The sequence below is a fragment of the Hyaena hyaena genome, unplaced genomic scaffold (assembly GCF_003009895.1).
Source record: "Hyaena hyaena isolate Hyena2069 unplaced genomic scaffold, ASM300989v1 scaffold_769, whole genome shotgun sequence".
In the NCBI taxonomy this organism is placed as follows: domain Eukaryota; kingdom Metazoa; phylum Chordata; class Mammalia; order Carnivora; family Hyaenidae; genus Hyaena; species Hyaena hyaena.
The window spans coordinates 537,321-559,803 of record NW_024081401.1 but is presented as its reverse complement, the minus strand read 5'-3'; the positions used below and the strand labels follow the sequence as shown (position 1 = coordinate 559,803).

The 22,483-nt window shown below is 40.0% G+C and overlaps 1 protein-coding gene across 1 annotated transcript in view; it reads right to left on the bottom strand.

The window, feature by feature from the left end:
- RUSC2 (RUN and SH3 domain containing 2) overlaps window positions 1-16,905 on the bottom strand; it is a 64,700-nt gene extending 47,795 nt beyond the window's left edge. The window contains exon 1 of the mRNA XM_039218548.1: window positions 16,665-16,905. The gene's annotated coding sequence lies outside the window, so the exon portion shown is untranslated. The remainder of the gene's footprint in view (window positions 1-16,664) is intronic.
- Between the last annotated feature and the right edge of the window lie 5,578 nt (window positions 16,906-22,483).

Here is a 22,483-nt window from a genome sequence, read left to right as displayed (position 1 = left end):
CAATTTACAACAGGGAACCTTGTTACCATCATACTCATGTTTTTCTTTTCAATAGGCATACCACTTCAAATTATTTAAGCTTTTTTCATGGCTGTCTTCTTTATCACCTGTAAGTTGTAAAGCAGCTCTACCCCAGGAAACATCCCAAGGGAATACAAAGAAAGAAGGTTAGTGTAAGTTTGCAATTTATCTGTGAATCAAGAATTTCCCATCCAGCGAACACAGTGAATTCAGGCTCTTGATTACCTGAATTGTTCAATGTCAGCCAAACATGGTGAAAGCAAGTCCTCCACATAAGCTCATGGGCTGACAAGATTCTCCTTGAAAGGTCTAATTATTTCCATGTGACCCTCCCTAAGTCCTATAGCTTCTGCTTTAGAAAAGTCTTTCTAGGCTATCCTCTCTTCCAATTCCTACAATTACTGCTGTAATTCTAGGCCCTCCTTCAACACCATTTTCAAGGGCTATCAATTCAATCTTTGGGCAAAGGTTCCTTCGGGAATTAAGACTATTTCTAGGACAGATGATAATTTGGCCATGCATAAAATCCTAGGCTACAAATAAATTCTTCTCAGAAATTTGAAAGCATTGTTTGTTTGCTAGTTAGATTCCATTATGGTTCAGTCCAATGCCATTCTGACTCCCAACATTTATATACAACCCTTTTTTTTTTAAAAAGAAGAGTTTTGAAATTTCTCCATATGTCCAGGGTTTCAAATTTTGATGATGAGGTACCCTTGGATAGGTTATTTCTATTTGCTATATCGGGTACACAGTGGGCCCTTTCAATGGAAACTCATGTTCTTCAGTTTTGGGAAATGTACCTGTATTCCTTCCTCCCTCCCTCCTTTCCTTCCTCCCTTTTTCCTTTTCTTTCATTCTTTCCCCCTAACTTTCTCCCTACTGATGTTGAAGATTTAGAAAAGAGAAGGATTAAATGATAAGCAACATCCTGAGAAGCAGCAGTAGCTCCAGAATTTCTCTATAGGTTGAATTTAGGATCAGCAAACACATCAGAAGGGGTGGGTAAGAATGGGATGGCATTAAGGACTTGTTCTGATGTTCCATTTGTTTAGCATTCACAGTGTTTTTACTCTGGATACAGATTTATTTGGGGTAGCTTAAAAAGTATATAATTTAAGTATGATACTCTGCTGTATGGATATAAAAAACAATCTCAAAACAGCTTCAGCAACAGAGGAAATTTATTAGTCATGCACATCAAGAAGACCAAAGGTAGAGTTACTGAGGGGATAGTTAATTCAAACCCTCAGCATGTCATTCAGATTTTCTATTAGGTGACAGGATGGCTATCACCATCTCAACCATTACATCCAGATGTGTTAATATTCAAAGGCCAGTGAGGAGGAAGGTGGATAAACTCTCCTAAATAAACTCTGTTTGCTTTCGATGGGAAAGTAGTTGTTAGGCAGGCAACCAACTGCAGATATTTCAGGGTTCTACCATGGCTGAAAGGATAACATAGGAGGAGATGCAATCCAGTGCATCAGGGAGGGATTAGTCTTTGTGGAGCTGGGATACTTCCTCCATTCCAACTAGTGAAGAGAGGATGTCTGTAGATACATTTGCAGATTGGCAGTAGAAAGTAAGAGAGTTCATGTTTTATGGCTTTTTTTCTTTCTGAAGTGCATGAGTAAAGGTTATCAATAGAGTGCATAGAGGGAAAAAAGGAGGGTCAGGGGTTGTGGAAGGTAGTGAAGGTATAAAATATTTGTTATAAAGAGTGGAGGAACAACTTTGTTAGAAAAATAGGGTAAGACTGCTGGCCAACATAAATTTGGTGATGATGAATTTCAAGTGATACTAAATCTGTTGGGCTGTACAATTTTCTCCAGCAATGCATAATTATTTGAGTACAGAGAGAGGGAAGGTGAGGGATTTTGTTCTTTTAGGGTTAGGGTTTTACTAGATAAATATATTTTTATTTTTTAAAGTTTACTTACTTATTTTGAGAGAGAGTGAGCGAGCACAGGAGGGGCAGAGAGAGGGAGAGAGAGGGAGAGAGAGAGAGAGAGAGAGAGAGAGAGAGAGAATCCCAAGCAGGCTCCACATTGATAGTGCAGAGCAAGAACTCACAAACCATAAGATCATGACCTGAATCGAAATCCAGAATCGGACACTCAACCCTAAGCCACCCAGATGCCCCCAGATGAATATATTTTTAACAATGTTTTATTTTTTTAATGTTATTTATTTATTCTGAGAGAGAGAGACCAGGCATGTGCATGTGCTTGCACAAGCAGAGGAGGGTAAGACAGACAGGGAGACAAAGAATCCCAAGCAGGCTCCACTCTGTCAGAGCACAGGCCAAAGTAGGTTTCAATTCCATGAACTATGAGATTGTGACTTGAGCCAAAATCAAGAGTTGGGGGATTAACTGACTAAGCCACCCAGGGAGCCTCGATGAATATATTTTTAAAAGAATGATTATAATGTGAATTAAGTTTTAATTAAGTTAAAGGGCTACCGTTGAGGGTACTTTAACAAGTGAATGGAATACATTAAACCATGAACCATAAAGTCTAAATAGCAAATGGGAAAATGCATGTGAAATAATGTTAAAAGAAAGTAGAATACAAAATTTTAATCCTATAATTACATTGCTACAAACTTTATTATATATGCACATAAACAGAAAGTAGTATAGGCAAATGGGATTACAGGTGATTTAAATTTATTTTATTATTACTTATTTTATTTTTAACTTGTTATTATATACGGTAAAACCTTGGATTGTGAGTAACCTGTTCTGTGAGTGTTCTGCAAGATGAGCAAACATTTCTAATACATTTTAATTTGAGAAATGAGCAATGTCTTGCAATAAGAGTAGTATGTGATGCCACATGTCACATGATCACAACTGAGCCAATGGTTTCTCTCTCTCTCTCTCTCTCTCTCTCTCTGCACGATTATGGGTGATTGTCTCCCATGCTTGGATGCTTGGTCTCAGAATGTGGTGTTTGGCAGAAATCAGTGATTTTTCAGAATGTTAGCAGGTGCATACAACTGGCACTACTGTATTTTTTTGTCACTTCAAATCACCTTGGACAGTCTTTTGCTTTTCCATATAAGAGTAAGTTTTGGATTGCTTTACTTCATTTTTGGTCAGGCTGCCTGATGCCTGATTGCGTTACATTAAATACAGTATATGACAAGAGTTTATTAATACTATACTGTAGTCAACAGCCATGCGAGTATATACAATGGCTCCCATGCAGAAAAATATTGAAAAGAAAGGTAGTTGGAAGAAGGAGATGATTATGGTGGAAATTAAGAAGGAAATCATCGAGAAGAACGAATGAGGTATGAGAATGGCCCAAATTACAAGATTTTATAAGAACTCTACGTCTGCATCTTGTCTGCAGAGGAGGAGGAGGAAAAAAGCAGAGGAATCCCTCACTTCAAATGATATTAGGAAGATGTGTAAACTGTGGGAAACAAGCACAAAATTTTTGTAGAAAAGCACCACCCAAATAAGGCTGTAGCAGTGCAAGTGATGAATTTGTTTAACAATAATGCAAGGTCACATTTTCATGAAATCCTCAAAAGGAGGTAAAAGCAAGTGTCATTAGATAGGTTCCTTGTTAAAGCTGCACAAAAAGAAAAAGATTCCATTGAGCCAATAGATAGCATTGATTCTGTTAGTGATAGTGAAAGTCATCCTATACAATAACCCTACACAATAAATCTTGTCTCCCTCATACCAGCCATGAAGGTTTTCAAAGGTAAATACAGGTACAATGTTGGAAAGAAGTGTCAAGAACAAATATCCTTCTCCTGTTCCTATCTTATAAGAAAAGCTTTTAGTTGTCTTTCTCCATGAAGTATGTTAGCTGTGGTATTTTTTTGTAGATGCTCTTTATCAGCTTGAGGAAGTTTTCTGCTATTTCTAGTTTGCTGAGCGTTTTTATCATGGACTTGTCACATGGTTTTTCTGCATCTATTGAAATACAGTCATTTTTGTATTAAAATAGATTAGTTGGTTTATGTAAATATTTAAAATATACCAAAATTACAATAATCCTGCTTTGGATTTCAGTCATTTTTAATACTTTATGAAACTTCAAAAAATGGATGAGCCCAGGATCTCTTTAGATCCCTAAGAGATCCTGGCTTCAAAGACTGCCTGCACTCAGAGTTTATAGTTAAGTGTTAACTGTTATAATGGAGCCCTAGACAAGACCAATTGAAGCAAAGAAATCATACCCAAGTTTGCAGGGGGTGGTTAGAAAGGATTTCAGAAAGGAGTTCATAAGAGTAGATTCTTAAAGAAGGAGTAGAAATATTCATGGAGGTCAGGGGAAGGACTTGAGTCAGAGCCATATGTATAGAGTTCTTCATTATTTAACCATGAGAAAGAGGGAAATTTTGCCATTTACAACATGGATGGACCCTGTGGGCATTATGCTAAGTGAATTAAGTCAGAGGAAGACAAATACCATATGATCTCATTTACATGCAAAATCTAAACAAAGCAACAAAACCAAGCTCTTAGATACAGAGAACAGACTGGTGGTTGTTAGAGGAGGGAAGCGTTGGGGTGGAAGTGGAAGAAATGGGTGAAGGGAGTCAAAAGGTACAAACTTTCAGTTATAAAAGAAATAAGTCACAGAGATATAATGTATAGCACAGCAACTAGATACCATATTGCATATTCAGGGGCGCCTGGGTGGTTCAGTAGGTTAAGCGTCAGACTCTTGATTTCAGCTCAGGTCACAATCTCATAGTTAAATCAAGCCCTGTGTCTCTGCCCCTCCCCCGCTCATGATTTCTCTCAAAATAAAAAGAACAAACTTAAAAAAATACTATATTGCATATTCAGAAGTTGCTAAGAGAGTAAATCTTCAGAATTCTCATCACAAGAAAAAACCTTTTTTTAAATGTTTATTTTTGACCGAGGGCATGCATGCAGGCAGGTGTTGGGGAGGAGCAGAGAGATAGAGGGAGACAGAGAATCTGAAGCAGCCTCTGCTGTCAGTGCAAAGACCAACATGGGGCTTAAACCCACAAACTCTGAGATCATGACCTGAGCCGAAGTCAGATGCTCAACTGACTGATTCACTTAGGGACTCCAAGAAAAAAAATTTTTGTAACTATGTATTGTGACAGTTGTTAATTAGACTTATTGTAGTGGTCATTTGCAATTTATGCAAATATTGAATCATTATGTTGTACACCTGAATCTAATATAAATGTTGTATGTCAATTATACCTCAATTTTTATTTTTATTATTATTTTTTAATATTTTTATTTATTTCTAGGAGAGAGAGAGAGAGAGACAGCGTGAGCAGGGGAGGGTCAGAGAGAGAGGGAGACACAGACTCTGAAACAGGCCCCAGGCTCTGAGCTGGCAGTCAGCACAGAGCCCGACGCGGGGCTCGAACCCACGAACCGCGAGATCATGACCTAAGCGAAAGTCGGATGCTTAACCGACTAAGCCACCCAGGCGCTCCCCACCTTTTTTTTTTTTAATAAATAAATAAATAAATATATATTATATATATATATATATATATACACATATTTTATACCTCAATTTTTAAAATGTGGTTTTCAAGAGCCACTCAATGGTAGTGGCACCTGGGTGGTTTAAATGGTTAAGCATCCAACTTCAGCTTAGGTCATGATCTCAGTTTGAGTTTGAGCCCCACATTGGTCTCTTAGCTGTTAGCACAGGGCCAGCTTTAGGTCCTCTGTTCCCCTCTCTCTCTGCCCCTCTACCTCTCCCACTCAGCACCATGCACGTTCTCTCTCTCTCTCTCAAAAATAATTAAAATATTTTAAAAAACTGTTTAATAGTATACCTTCATATTACACTTATCTTTATTTTTTAGATTTTCCACAGTGAGCATATTCATCTATATTAGAAAAAAAAGACAAAATATATTTCAGAAAATATTTTTAAGTAAAAATAGGCAAGATTTTGCTTTAAGTTTCAAAGGGAAATGTCACAGTACCTTTCATTTCATCTTTCTCCATAAAAAGACATTTAAGTTTAAATATTTTCTAGGTTTAAAGTATTAGTAATGAAGCTAAGAGCATTTCCTTAGAACTATTCTCCACAATCCCTTAATCTTTTTTTTTTTAATTTTTTTAATGTTTTATTTATTTCTAGGAGAGAGAGAGAGACAGCGTGAGCAGGGGAGGGTCAGAGAGAGAGGGAGTCACAGACTGAAACAGGCTCCAGGCTCTGAGCTGGCAGTCAGCACTGAGCCCGACGTGGGGCTCGAACCCACAAACCGCGAGATCATGACCTAAGCGAAAGTCGGACGGTTAACCGACTAAGCCACCTAGGCGCCCCCACAATCCTTTATCTTGAATGAGAGATTTATAATCCTAACATCTAAAGGAAGAAAATCCAATGTGGAAATGATATGCCCCTAATAACACTCTTCGACAGTGGCAGTATTTGCTTTCAATTCTTGGATCTTGTACACGGGGCCTTCCCCCTGCAGCCCTCACCCTCCAAAAAAAAAAAAAAAAAAGCCTTTACATTGATCTACTCTGAGAACCACTGATTAATTATTAAGAGCCTGAGATTAGAGTGTGGATATAACACTAGTTCCACTCAAAGTGTGGTTAATGGATCAGTACAATCAGCTTTATCCGAAATGTATTAGAAAGGCAAATTACTTGGGCTCCAAGCTAGACTTATTGAATCAGAATTTCAGGGGTGATCTAGGTGATTTTTATGCACCTTAAGTAAAGCACATGTCTATAGGAAATTGAGCAAAGAGACTAAGGGTACTCAAAGGGAAGAATGTGCAGAGCTCACCAATGTTCAATGTATATATTTTTAAAGCAGATACATTAAAAATTTTGTAAGTTTACTTATTTATTTTGAGAGAGAGAGAGCCGGGTAGGGGCACAGAGATGGGGGAGAGAGAATCCTAAGCAGTCTCCATGCTGTGAGCCTAGTGCCAGACATGGGACTTGAAGTCACAAACCACAAGATCATGACCAGAGGTAAAATAGAGTCAGATGCTTAACCAGCTGAATCACTCAGGCACCCCTAAAGCATATACATTATTATAAAATAATCTAAAAGCAAAAATTTTTATATACTGTAAATAAAGTATGACTAGAAAAAATTTTCTTGGCGTTGGGCTAGAAAGGGTCAACAAATTAGCACAGGTCTTAGATTAAAGGGCAATAGGGATCTATAATTCATTCCTGGTTCCAAGCAGCTTGCTGACTTAAGGCTACTGATTTCACGTAAGAATTTATGTGTATACAGAACACATTTTGGTTATATTTCTCTCATATCATAATTGGCTACTGGTGGGTGGTCAGCTGAAGATGATGGGATCTCAAACTCAATCATTTATTTGAACCTTTAACTACTTTGGAGTCAAGACTCAGCAGAATCCTCTTTATCAGTGGCTTTCAAACTGTGGTTTACAGAGCTCCCTCAGGGGACTGTGAAAGGGAGGTGAAGGGAATGGAGAGGAAAAGAGGGAAAGAGAATGACCAGATTAGGCTTTACTTCCCCTAGCTCCTTGCCTTCAACCAAAACAGCTCAGATTTTTTCTTCTCTTTTTCTTTCTTTTCTTTCCTTCCTTCCTTCCTTCCTTCCTTCCTTCCTTCCTTCCTTCCTTCCTTCCTTCCTTCCTTCCTTCCTTCCTCTCTCTCTCTCTCTCTCTTTCTTTTTTTTTTTAGATTTTATCTTTTTGTATCCACTTTCTTGTGGAATATACTTGAACAAAGAACTCCCCTCTTTAAAAAGTTTGAGATTCTCTATTCTTTACTACAGATCTTCACAAGCCAATACAAAGCCACAGCTGTCTTTCGTTCTCATGAGATCAATGATCCTTGTTAACTCTCTTTTACTACCATTTGGTTGTTAGAAAGGACTCAAAAATGCATAATGAGGCAGGTAGTTCTGCTTCCAGGCCTCCCTTCTCCAATCACTATCACTAGGGATGAATAAACTAATGATATTGTAGATTGCTGTGTTGGATGTCAAGCAAAGCACATTACATAAATCAGCCTATAAACGGAAATAAACATTGCATTATCTAAGAAGTTAATTATAGCTATAAGTATAAGGTAAAGAGAATAATATTTTAAAGAAATATAATAACTCTTATACAACCAAGTAAGAGACATCCTTCAAAGTAGTCACCTTGAAAGACTTAATTCATTCCAGTAGTGCTCCTATTCTAGAGTTCTAGAACTCTTCTTTTGGAACTACAAAAAAACCCATCTAGCCAACTGACAAAACTATCATTGTTTTAAGCCACTGTATTATATTAAAAAAAATTTCTTTTTATTAGAGAAAGGAGACAGTGTATGTGCGAGCAGGGGACAGTGGCAGAGGGGAAGAGAAAGACTCTCCATGCTGAGCATGGAGCCTGATGTGGAGCTCAATCCCACGACCCTGGGCCAAAATCCCAACTGAGCCACCCATGCACCCTTAAGCTACAAAGTTTTGGGGTGGTTTGATATATAGTAATATATAAGTAAGACAGAAATGTTTAAATCATTATGCTTTGGGGGATATTTAAAGGAAATGATTAACCTTAACAGAAAAACTCTAGCTATGCAAAATGATCAGAGACAGGTTGGTCTAGATAACAAAAAGTTTGGCTGTATCCTTAAATAAATAGAATAAAACACTTTAAAAAACAAGAAAATAGGGGCACGTGGGTGGCTCAGTTGGTAAAGCTTCTGACTTCGGTTCAGGTCATGATTTCGTGGTTTCTGGGTTCAAGCCTGCACGCTCTGTGCTGACAGCTCAGAGCCTGGAGCCTGCATCAGATTCTGTGTCTCCCTCTCTCTCTGCCCCTCCCCCATTCACACTCTGTCTTTCTCCCTCTCTCTCTCAAAGATGAATAAACATTAAAAAATAATAAAAAATTAAAAAAAGAAAATAATATTTTGTAAGAGAAATTCATGATAAATGTGATCAGCAATAGGTCCTCACCTTTCTCCTCTTGAGTTTTGGCTTTTTTCCTTAGGGTCACCTGATTCCTATCTATTCTGACTTTAGGAATACTCTGCTCTCCTTTTTTCCTTTACCTGACCATGGATAAAAATAACTTTCCATTTTTCCCGGAATACACTAAATATAAGGCTATATTTTCTTTTTTTTTTTTAAAGAGTGTACAATTTGTATAGAAAGGAGGTACAAAAATATAAAAATATATAAACAAGTTATATATAGCTTTTAAGATACTAAGATAAACAAGTTAAGTATAGACTTTGGATCCTAAGATAACTAAAGTCTAGCCAGAAGTTGGCTGGCCCAGTTTTTCTCTCTACCCAGTTATCAATCCATTGTCCTTGACTATAGGACCTCACACAAAACAAAACACAGCAGATATTTCAAAGCTCAGTGTCTTATCTTCCTTAAGATAAAAGACTATCCTATTAAATCAAGAATTCGAGAGAACAGATTTCTTCTTGAAGTATCAAAATTAATTTTTAAAAAGCTTCAGGTATTTCGGTAAAACTTCTTTAAAATGTACCTTTTACTTATACACTTTTGTTTGTATATAGTACATAGGTTATAAATTAACATTTTCTTCTTTTTAACTTTTTCTTGATGATTCACTATAACACTAATTAATATACTAGGCTAAAATACAGTATTGTTCTCAGTGTCTATTAAGGACTTGCATACCAAATCATCAAACCCATTTTTATTCAATAGGCAAGAAGAAGAAATAAAAAGCATCTGAGTCTCTGTTTGCAGATGACATGATCTTACAAGCAGAAAACCCTAAAGATTCCCCCCACCCCCACAAAGCTGTTAGAGTTAATAAATGAATCTGGCAAAGTTTCAGGACACAAATTCAACACCTAAAAATCTGTTGTGTTTCTATATGCCAGCAAAGAACATAAGAAAACAGTTCTATACACAATAACATCAAAAAGAATAAAATACTTAGGAATAAGTTTAATCAAGGAGGTAAAAGGCTTGTACACTAAAAACTATAAATCATTGCAAGAAGAAATTAAAGAAGACATAACTAAGTGGAAAGATATCCTGTGTTCATGGATTGCAAGACGTAATACGAGGTATCAAAACTCGTAGTATGTGACAACATAAATAGACATTTTGCTAAGTGAAATAAGCTAAGCATAAAAAGAAAAACATTACCTGATTTCACTTATATGAGGTACCTATAATAGTCAAATTAGTGAATCAAAGAGTGGAATGGTGGTTGCCAGGGGCTGCGGGAGAGGGAAATGGGGAGTTGTTCAATGGGTATAAAGTTTCAGTCAAGCAAGATGAATAAACTCTGGAGATCTGCTGTACTACAATGTATCTATACTCAACAATAGGGGCACCCTGCTGGCTCAGTCTGTGGAGCATGTGAGTCTTGATCTGGGGGTTGTAAATTCAAACCCCACATTGAGTGTAGAGCTTACTTAAAAATAAAATCTTAAACAAACAAACAAACAAACAACCAATATACTGTTAAGTGTTCTTCCACAATAATAATAAACAAAACATGTCAATACTACCCAAATATTATTCCACAATAATAATAATAATAAACAAAAGATGTCAATACTACCCAAATCACTCTGCAGATTCGATGCAATCATTTTCAAAACCCGAACAATATTTTTTGCAGAAATAGAAAAATCCACCCTAAAATTCACATGGAATCTGAAGGGATCCTGAATACAAAACAATCTTGGAAAAGAAGAATAAATTTGGAAGTCTCACATTTCCTAATTCTGAAACTTACTACAAAATTATAGTAATCAAGAGTGTGGTACTGGCATAAATACAGACATACAGATCTATGGAAGAGAACAGCAAGCCCAGAAATAAACTCTGGCATACCTGGTCAAATGATTTTTGACAAGAATGCTAAGACTATTCAATGGGGGAAAGGACAGTCTTTTCAATAAATGGTGTTGGGAAAATTGATATTTACATGTAAAAGAATAAGGTTGGGCTATTGTCTTATACTATGTACAAAAATCAACTCAAAATGGGTCAAAGACTTGACCATAATACATAAAACTATAAAGAAGTTAGAAGAAAATATAGGGGAGGAACTTCATGAAACTGAATTTGGCTATGATTTCTTGAATATCACACCAAAAGCACAGGCAACAAAAGAAAAAACAGGTAAACTGTATTTCATCAAAATTTAAAACTTTTGTTTTTTTTTAATGTTTACTTATTTTTTTAAAAATACTTTTTAATGTTTTATTTATTTCTGAGAAAGAGAGAGAGACAGCGTGAGCAGGGGAGGGTCAGAGAGAGAGGGAGACAGAATCTGAAGCAGGCTCCAGGCTCTGAGCTAGCTGTCAGCACAGAGATGAATGTAGGGCTCGAACCCTAGAACCGCGAGATCATGACCTGAGCTGAAGTTGGACGCTTAACCAACTGAGCCACCCAGGCACCCCTAATGTTTACTTATTTATTTTGAGGGGATGAGGGACAGAGAGAGAGGGAGAGAGACAATTCCATGCAGACTCACTGTCACTGCAGAGCCTCCTGTGGGGCTCAGTCTCAAGAAATGTGACATCATAACGTGGGCCAAAACCAAGGATCAGTCACTCAACTGACTGAGCCATCCAGGTGCCCCCAAATTTAAAACTTTTGTGCATCACAGGACAAGAATGCCAAGAGTGAAAAGGCAACCCACAGAATGGAAAAGGAAATATATTTGCTTATTATATATCTGTTAAGGGACTTCTATCCAGAACAAAGAACTCATACAACTCAACAAAGAAAGAGAGGTAACCCAATTAAAAAATGGGCAAAGGATTTCAAGAGATATTTCTCTAAAGAAAATATAAAAATGGCCAATAAGCCCATGAAAAGATGCTCAGCATCACTAGTCATTAAAGAAATGCAAATCAAAACCACAATGAGATACCACTTCACATCCATTAGTTTGACTGTTATTAAAAACAAAACAAAAACAGAAAATAACAAGTGTTGGCAAGGATGTGGAAAAATTGGAACACTTTATATTGTGGGAATGTAAAATGGTACAGCCACTATGGAAAACAGTATGCAGGTTACCCAAAAAAGTAAATGTAAAATTATCATATGACCTAGCAATTCCACTTCTGGGTATACACCCAAAAGAATTAAAAGCAGGAACTCAAACATATTTGTACACCCAAGTTTACAGCAGCAGCATTCATAATAGCCAAAAAGTGGAAGCAACCCAAGTGTCCATTAACGAATAAATGAATAAATAGAATATATTATATATACTGACAAATATTATTCAGCCTTAAAAAGGAGGAAATTCAGATACAAGCTGCAAAATAGATGAATCCTGAAGACATTATGTTAAAAAAATAAACTAGTCACAAACATATGATTTAATTTATATGAAGTATCTAAAGTAGTAAAATCCATAGAGAAAGAAAGCAGAATGGTAGTTGCCAGGGGCTCTGGGAAAGAGGGAATAAGAGTTAGTGTTTAAGGGTATGGAGTGTCAGTTTGAGAAGATGAAAAAGTTCTGTAGATGGATGGTGGTGATGGATAGATAACAATGTGAATATACTGAATGCCACTGACTGTATGTATCTTTAAGAACGGTTAAAATTTCTCCAAAGAAAACATTGAGATGGCCAACAGACACACAAAAAGATGCTCAATATCATTCATCATCAGAGAAATGCACACCAAAACCATAATGAGATACCACCTCATACCTGACAGAATGACCAAAATCAAAACACAACAAACAACAATGGGGAGGATGTGGAGAAAAAGGAAGAACCCTCTTCTATTATTGGTGGGAATGCAAACTTGTGCAGCCACTGTGAAAAAAAGTATGGAGTTTCCTCAGGAAATTAAAAATAGAACTACCCTATGATCCAATAGTTGCACTACTAGATATTCACCCCAAAAATACAAAAGCACTAATTCAAAGGGATACCTGTACCTCTATGTTTATAGCAGCATTATTTACAGTAGCCAAACTATGGAAGCAGCCTAAGCATCCATCAATAGATGAATGAATAAAGAAGATGTAGTATATAAATACAGGAGAATACTATTCAGCCATAAAAAAGAATGAAATCTTGCCATTTCCAGCAACATGGACAGAGTTAGAGAGTACAATGCTAAGCAAAATAAGTCAGTCTGAGAAAGACAAATACCATATGATCTCATTCATTTGTAGAAGTGAAGAAACAAAACAAATGACCAAAGGGCAAAAAAAGAGAGAAAGAGGGACAAACCAAGAAATAGACTATAGAGAACAGGGGTGCCTGGGTGGCTCAGTTGGTTAAGCATCTGACTTTGGCTCAGGTCATGATCTCAAGGTTTGTGGGTTTGAACCCTGCATCAGGCTCTGTGCTGACAGCTCAGAGGCTGGAGTCTGTTTCAGGTTCAGTGTCTCCCTCTCTCTTTGCCCCTCCTGCACTCATGCTCTGTCTCTCTCTCTCTCTCAAAAATAAATGAACATTAACTATAGAGAATAAACTGCTGGTTACCAGAGGTAAGGTTGGTGGGGGAAAAGGGAGAATAAGGGAATGGGGATTAAAAAGCACACTTATCATGATGAAAATAAAATGATAAAAAAATAGTTAAAATGGTAAATTTTATGTTATATATACTTACCACAATTTAAAAAAGAGTTAATGTGGTACAAGAGAGCTCATGCTATGAGTTACATACACTTTTTTGTTAGAATCTACACCCCCATCCCACTCTCATCCTCACTCCTGGCCATCTCTTTCAGAGCCATGTTGATATCCGGCCATTCAAAATAAAACACTTATTTTGCACGACAGACTCATTTGACAGGTACTATAATATCATATGCCAATGTCTGAGTGGGTGTTTTCTGGGTAACTCAAACACTGATCAATGTCTACAAAGCCTGCCCTTACCCTAACGTGTCATGAGTCGCCTCAGTCAAGTGACTTTTAATAGAGTGCTCAGTCATTGTGTATGAGTAACAGAAAAGGGTGAGTTATTGTCCTAAGTTTGCAGAGAGAAAATTAGAATGCATAAGCCTGTCCATGAAGTAGGGGCACCAGATTTAGCAAAAAAAAAAAAAAAAAAAAAAACCAAAAAAAAAAAAAAAAAAGGACACCTTGTTGTTTATATGAAATTCAAATTTAACTTGGCATCTTGTATTTTATCTGGCAACATGCTTAAGTAGTGGAAGTTGAAGAGAAAATANAAAAAAAAAAAAAAAAAAAAAAACCAAACAAACAAAAAAAACAGGACACCTTGTTGTTTATATGAAATTCAAATTTAACTTGGCATCTTGTATTTTATCTGGCAACATGCTTAAGTAGTGGAAGTTGAAGAGAAAATAAATCAAATAATCCAGAGTATTTTGGGCTCACTGAGGTCTTACTTAATACGGAGCCTAAACAGGGAAAAGTAAAAAAGTTCCTTAAAAATGTACTGGACACTAGGGGCGCCTGAGTGGCTTAGTTGGTTAAGCGTCCGACTTTTGCTTAGGTCACGATCTCACGGTTCGTGGGTTCGAGCCCCGCGTCGGGCTCTGTGCTGACTGCCAGCTCAGAGCCTGGAGCCTGTTTCAGTCTGTGACTCCCTCTCTCTCTGACCCTCCCCTGCTCACGCTGTCTCTCTCTTGTCTCCTAGAAATAAAATGTTAAAAAAAAAAAGTACTGGACTCGCCTCTCCCCTGCTCAAAAAAAAAAAAAGTATTGGTCTCCAGACATAATGTCTATGCTTAATCCAACTCAGGAGCCCCTTCCTGCTTTGGGTTTCTGTGGTCCAAGATTTACTTTATAAAGATAGGTCAGAGGATGGGAAAAAATGAAAGTGAAGAGGGATAAATCAAAGCTAGAAATGTGTGAGAACATACTCAGCTTCTGTTAGGCCTGGCCTCGAAAAAGGACTCAACACTTAAAAAAATCAGAGGAAACTGGATTGTGACCTGGCTCAAAGTGGAAGAGAAACAGTGGTGGTAGGTGCCCTACAGTCAGATAGCAGAAGCACAGTTAACAGAATACCTGGGATAGTGGTGGGATCTTTCTTCCTTCCCCAAAGTCCTAACACTGCCTCCTAAGAAACTGCAATCACTATTTTTACTAATACTCTGAGCCCGGTTACAATAATGCCTGTACTGGTCAAGCAACTACTTCTCAGCTTAACAACTCCTACAGCTTCCCAGCCATTTTTTCATCACTCTGCAATATCACCTACTTCCTCGCAGAACCTGGGTCAAAAGTGAGGTCTCTGAACCCTGTGTTACTTTCAGGAATCTCAGTCTGTTCAGGTTATCCTCCTAAGAATCAACAAAAACAGGTTTCAGGCTGAGAATGCCATCTTGAAAAGGTTCACATTCTCATTTATTACTCCTGACACTGTTCACGTAGTGATAATCCCTGCCTGACTGGCCTAAGATATAAACCGCCCATGTGGCCTGACCATACTACAGAAGAATTTAGGAATTTTTGATATCTATCACACTAGGCCTGCCTGGGATGTCTATCACTCCAGTCTCTGAGGGGTGTGGGTGGGAGTATCCAGGAGCTAAAGGGTAAAATCAACAAGGTCCTTCATTCCTCAACCTGTCCTAAAGCACCAGCTGACTAGCTACACTGAGTCAGCTTTTAAAGGCTGTGGCTGGCCTCCAGAATTCTTCCCCAGAGGGAGTAGTTAGTCGCTAGGGCAAGAGGAGCAGGTCACTTGGGCAAAACTCTTTCAAGATTATCTGGGCACCTCTAAGGCACTTACCAATAAGAATTTCTCCAGCCCCCAGCCCTCATTATTTTATATATATATATTTGTAAACAGAACATGAGTGGAAAACAGATGATATATAGAAGGTCCTACTGGAATGAAATTTAGATTCATGAATTGAAAGACTGAATATATTCCATTTTAGGCTCCTGATATGAGCATCACAAGTAATCCCCCAGATGTTCTTCCTTTCCTCCCCCACCCCCTTCATATAACTGGAGACACCTTTCCCACTAAAGCACTCTGCCTCACACCCTCTGCATTGGGGCTCATTCATTCATTTATCCACCCATCATATATTTGCTGAGTTGCTAACATGTGCCAGGCACTGTGCTTGGCACTGGGGATACAAACGAATAGTGTACAGTCTTTGCCTCCAGGACTGTCTCAAGTCAGCCCTGGGCACGGGATCACCGTACCCTTCACAGCAGTTAAGTGCGGTGGCAGGGGACTGGCAAAATGATAGGCCAAACATTTTCCTAAGATGAGAGGGAGAAAAAGATCCTATTCTAGCTCAGGAAGATGACAACTTGGAAGCCAGGGGGCCAACGGGGTGGTGGGCACCGAGGACCCGTCTGGGACTGGCTGTGCGGAGGCCCCTGCTACAGTCCTGGGGTTGGGTGCTCGGCAGCCGCGCTCCCCCAGGGCCGTCACAGGAGATGCGGGTACAAGATGACAGCGGGGCGCGAGTCAGCTGAGGGGTGTCACCGAAGGGACAGTTTGAGGAGACGGTTGGTGTGCATCTAGGGTGACGCCCCAAGGGATATTTGGTTCTTGGGGCTTGAGGGTTCAGTGGATGGTAGAGCTGAAGTGTCAGGAGCACAGAAGGTGGGAGTGGACCGGGAGGGTGGGGATGAAGGGCCACGGAGAAGGGCTGAGGGGAAGGGCGGGGGCACAGAGAGCTTTCTCTTCAGAGATTGTTTGGAACGTGAGGGCAATGGGTCTTCCGGACCCCGCCAGCCCCCAAAGAGGCGTCCCTACCTCGTTTCTCGCCTCAGCGTGATCCCACGGTGCCCGCGGCGTTGGTGTCGGCTGCGGCGCGGCCAGCGGCGTCTCGCGCCCTCCTGGGGTCGCGTTGTAGAGGAGACAGGCCGGCGTCCCCCTCCTCTTCAGACGGGTTGGTAATGTCCGGTTCCCCCTGCAGCCGCGGCGCCGATGGTCCAACCTGGGTTGCCCTCCTGCCGCCCCTCCGGACGGCGCGTTGGTTCGGTCCTCTGGGCCCGCGGTGTTTTGCCCACCTCCCCCGCTTCTCGCTGCGATGGGTGCAGCGAGTCACGCGCAGAGCTTTCCCGCGAGGGGAGCGGCGAGGCTTCGGCCGTGGCCCCGCCTGCTGCGGTCCGCGTCCCGCCCCTTCGGGGTGGTGCGCAGCGAGGCGCCGCTCGAGTCCTCGGGAATCCTGGTGATCCTGGTCGTTGGCCCAATGGCTTCGAAGTCAGGTGTATCTGCGCACCCACTTTCACCTAAAGCAGCAATTCTCAACCCTGACACCTCAGTAGACCCTCTTAGGGAAAACAGAAAATAAAAATAGAGCAACAAAACCAAGGCCTGACATTGGCCGAGGAGACGGGCTGAATCAGGATCACACTGGGACGGGAGTGTAGTGGCTGGGAGGTGCCCAGGCTGCGATGTTTTTTTAAAGGTACCCCATGAATCGCCAGGTTAAGAATCTTGATAAAAACCTGGAACTGACAGAGACTCTCTCCTTTGACCAAAACTCTAGGATCCTCTGAGTACTCTGCTGGACTAGGCCTGACCTTGGGCTTCCTTGTAGAATCCAGTTTGAACAAGAATCCCGCTAAGTCAGTTTAGTTAGAACCCCCCACCTTTGTCATCTGACCACCCTTTGTATCTTACCACCCTGGTCTGCCTTCAGTAGGAATCTGTTGAGACTATTTAGCAAGAATCCCCCTTGCCCCTGATGTATCCTCTTAGCAATTGCTATCTGTGGTCTGAATGTCTGTCTCTCAAATTCACACATGGAAATATCCCCAAAGGTGATGGCATTAGTGGGCTGGGGACTTTGAGAAGTGTCTGCATCATGAGGGTGGCACCCGCATGAGTTGAATAGGTGCTCTTATGGACGAGGTCTCTCAGCTCCCTAGCCCAATCCTCCAGGTGAGGATACAAGGGGAAGTCTGCTGCCCAGAAGGGAGCCCTCACCCAATCATGCTGCCACTCTGATCTCTGATTTCTAGTCTCCAGAACTGCGAGAGATAAATTTGTTTATAAGCTACAGAGTCTGGTATTTCACTATAACTGCCTGTATAGACTAAGAAGGTAATTGTCCATCCATTGACCCCCACTTTGCTCCTTGGCTGTAAAATCCCCAACTGTTCTTGTTGGTGTCTGAGTTGAGTTTAATCTCTTCCTCCAGTGCAAAACCCCATTGCAATGGTCCCCGTGCCTATTGTGATGCCCCTTAAGAGCTGCCTTTCCATCTTTAACAAGTGTCCTGAATAATTTTTTTCTTTAAGAGAACTCATGCTCTTCCTGTTCCTAATGGCAGGCAGGATGTATGTGGGACATTGAGGGTCCTTGTTGTCTCTTTCTTCCAGCCAAAGGTTGGCAGGGCGATGGGGTGGGGGGTGGGCAAGCAGTCATTCAGCAAATAATATAAATTCACTGGGTTCCATGCTCTGTGAAAGAATTAGAGACTGAGACCCTATGCATTCACAGGTTTCTTGGGTCACAGTCAAGGAAGCAGATAAATGTCATGCTGTGTAATGCATCCTCAAGGCTTCACAGAAGTGGTGTGAACTGAGTTTTGAAGAATGAATGGTAAAGAGTGTGGGGGAATCAGCATGTCCAAAATAACAGAGGGGTAAAATAACTGATATGCTCGAGGTGTGGGGTGCAATGGGGAGAGCACAGCAGACATAGGGGCTTTTGAAGAGCTTCCTATGATATACTAAAGAGTTGGGATTCATCTTGTAGGCAGTGGAGAGACACTGAAGGGCTTTATGGAGTGGGAGAAATAACAAATCAAATTTGAAATTTAGAAACAAAATTCTGGGTGGGGGGATATGGAGAGGGCTAGGACTGCAGGTAGGGAGACCGAGGAAAAGCTGTATGTTGTACAGTTAAGTGGTTTGGGATAGAGACTTAACTCAAAGTAGGCCAATTAGAATCCTTTCCCTGAGAATTTGGAATTAGGGGAGAACTATACCCTTACTCATAGTTGGCTTACAATGGAAATTGAGATCTCTGACCATCTTTTACTTGCCAAATGGCCTGAGTAGCAAAGAAAACCAGTTTGCTGAGATGAGAAGGATCAATCTGTTGCAAAGAGAGAAGCCAAGTCTAGACACAAAGAGTTTTCTGGGGGGCCCTTCCAGCAGTGTGTTCCACTTCGGAGGCCTAGCTTTATTTATACCCTGGATTCATGGCACATCTATCTATCCTTTTATATTGTTTCGTTTTTGTCTTCAACAAGCATAGGTTACTTCCTGTTATTTGTGTTAAGAGATAATTAAAAACAATTTTTTAATGTTTTTTATTTATTTTTGAGAGAGAGAGAGATAGCGTGCGCAGGGGAGGTTCAGAGAGAGAGGAAGACACAGAATCTGAAGCAGGCTCCAGGCTCTGAGCTAGCTATCAGCACAGAGCCCGATGCGGGACTCCAACCCATGAACCGTGAGATCATGACCTGAGCCAAAGTTGGATGCTTAACCAACTGAGCCCCCCAGTCACCTCCATAAGCACATTTTTAAATTTCCAGGCATTGCATTCTAACTTCTGGTTTAGAAAATATGATCAGAGGGGTGCCTAGGTGGCTTGGTTAAACTTCTGACTCTTGATTTCTGCTCAGGTCATGATCCCAGAGTCCTTGGATGGAGCCCTGCATCAGGCTCCACACTGAGCGTGGAGCCTGCTTTTAAGATTTTCTCTCTCCCCCTCTCTCTGTCTCTCCTCTTTCTCCCTCCCTTTGCCCCTCTCCCCCGCTGGTGCCCACTAAAATAAAAATAAATAAATAAGTATAAATAAATAAAGAAATGTGTTGTTGGAGGCAAGGAGTAAAGTTGATCAAATGACTACAATGACTCCCAGGGTCTTCCAGTGCTGGGAAGTTTTAGTCTTCTCTAAAACTCTGAACGTCATCTTAGAATATTTGGAGCTAGAATTGCAGGGAAATGTTGGGGCTAAGAATTGCTCCTTTGGGGAACAGTTGGTTGAGCTTCCAACTCTAGATCTTGGCTCAGGACACGATCTTGCGGTTCATGAGTTTGAGCCCTGTGTTGGGCTCTGTACTGATGGTGTGGAGCCTGCTTGGGATTCTGCCTCTCCTCTCTCTTCCTCCCCTGCTTGTGCTCTCTAAACAAACAAACTTTTGTTTCAAGAATTGCTTCCTTGTTTCTCTCTTTCTGGCAGTGGTAAATAAGGTTATTTTTCCTGCAATTTCTTAAAGAAAAGGTGAAGGGTGAGCCACATGGTTCTGTGACCTTGCCCTGTTCCTAAAAGGCTGTAGATGAGGAAAAAGTATAAATTTGGCCTATATAAACTGGAATTGCCTCTCAGTTTTTGCTATTGGCAAAAACAAGGAGAAAGATGTCCTTATGAATCCAACTTCAGAAAGCCTCTCATGGGGGGTTCTTTCCTGCAATGAAATAATATCTCATCTGTTTCTCTTTGGACATCTACTTCATGTGTCTGCTACAGGCTAAATATCTTGGCTCACTTACCTTCACACAGAAAATCATGACCACTTTAAAATGGAGGCCCTACTTCCCAAAACTATATGACATTTTAGCTACTGTCCTCATCACTGACTTAGTTTCTCAGAGTTCTAATTCTAATTTCTAGAGAGAGAGAAGCTATAGTGAGTTATATATCCACTCTTGGCCAGTTGTGGCTAGGGACATTGGAGTCAACTGGCCCCAGACATGACCATCTAAATTCACCCCTTCATCAGGAGCTGTGTGGTAAGAGTCAGTAATCCATGAATTTAGTATCCTCCTTTTCAGAGAAGACATTGAGTAAATCCATAGGATCATTGGATAAACCAGTGCTTGCATCTTTGGTAGCTAATCCATGATGTCTTCTGATTCTACCTTCAAAATATATCCTCTAATCATCTTATTTCTCCACTGCTTCTATCTTCATGCAAGCCAGCAGCATGCCATGCCTAGACAACTGTAATTGCCTACTAGTCTCCCTGATGTTATTTTTGCATCCCTATTGTCCATAGAGTGGCTTGAACAATCTTTCAAACTAGCTTTAAAGCTCTCCACTGTTTCCCATTCTATGTATGTATGTATGTATGTATGTATGTATGTATGTATGTATCTAACACCCTTCTCTTTGTATATCATGTTTTGTCTACATTGGCTTCTTTTTTCCTACACACAAAGCTAGCTCCTATCTTAGGGACTTTTAACTAGCTATTTACTCTGTCTATAATGCCTTTCCATATTCTTGAAAGGCTATATCTTTCTAGTCATTTAGGTCTCATTTCACATGCCACTTCCTCAGAAAGGCCTTTTATGACTACTGAATATAAAGTAGCTCCCTCTGCCTCCTCAAAGTCCCTCACTACTAAAGTATCTTCATAGCACTTATTATCTGAATGATCTTGTTTACTGTTATTGTCTCTCTTAATAGAATGTAAGATTCATGATAGTAGAAACCTTTTCGATTTTTGGCTTTCACTGTATCTCTACATCAATAACAGTCCCCAGATCATGGTAGATACTCAGTAAATACTTGTTGTAGGTATGGATGAATGTGATGAAGGAAGGGGGGGAGGGAGAGGGAGAGAGAGAAATTAGAACCTTGAAAGGATGGGATTTGTGGAATAGGGATGACTATAAAACCATTTTATTTTGTCTTCCACTCTTTAAACCCACTCCATAACACTGTACACTTCATGAATTTTCTGGTCATTTTTAGGTAGCAACCAGTACTTGTCACTGTGCTTCACTTCAATAATTAAAGTATCCAGACTAATGAAGTAATTTTTTAAACTTGAAACTTTAAAATTATGGCTTTTCCTATCTCTCAGCTTGTCCCTACTATAAATGCCCATGTTTAGTGGGAAAAGGGGGTGAGGCTTGTAGATGTCCATCTTTTCTCCCTTTCCCAGCTTGCTAACGCTCTTTCTTCAGAGTTTGAGCAGGGTGGAGGGAAAAGAGATGAGGAAGGCTCTTACTTGGCTAATGCTACCACAGACTAGTTTTAGTGCTTGGTAGGTATCTAAAGCTGACTCTCCAGGAACCCTTTTGTAGGTTTTTCAGTGATACCCTCTCTGTTGATGGAGATATTTCTCCTATACCTAGTTACTTTAGTGTGGGTGAATTCAGCTCTAGTTGGTCACTTATAACTCCTTTAGAAATCTCTAAGAATTAAAAAAAAACTTTATTGAGGTATAATTTATATACAATAAAATTTGCAGATTTTAAGTGTACAGTTTGATGAGGCTTGACAAACATATACACCCAGGTAAATACTTCCAAAATCAAGATATAGAAAATTTACCTCATGCCCCTTTTTAGGCAGTCATCAGACCCTGAGCAACCTTTTATCTAATTAGAAATCTCTAACCATTGGACAGCAGATCTATTGCTTCTTTCTGCTGAGATCTTCTAAACTTTACAGATGGTCTCTCTGACAGGATAAAGAAACCCGAATTAGGTCTGTTACATGGCCCATATGTGGTCTATGGGGAGTACCCATGCATCCCTTTGTCCAGAAAAACAATGGGAGCATAGGCCAATCTCACCAGCCACCCCTTTTTGCTCTTCCACAAAACATGTAACTAATTGTTCTCCTGCTTTTTAGATTTTCCAGGTATGAGTCAGGTATGA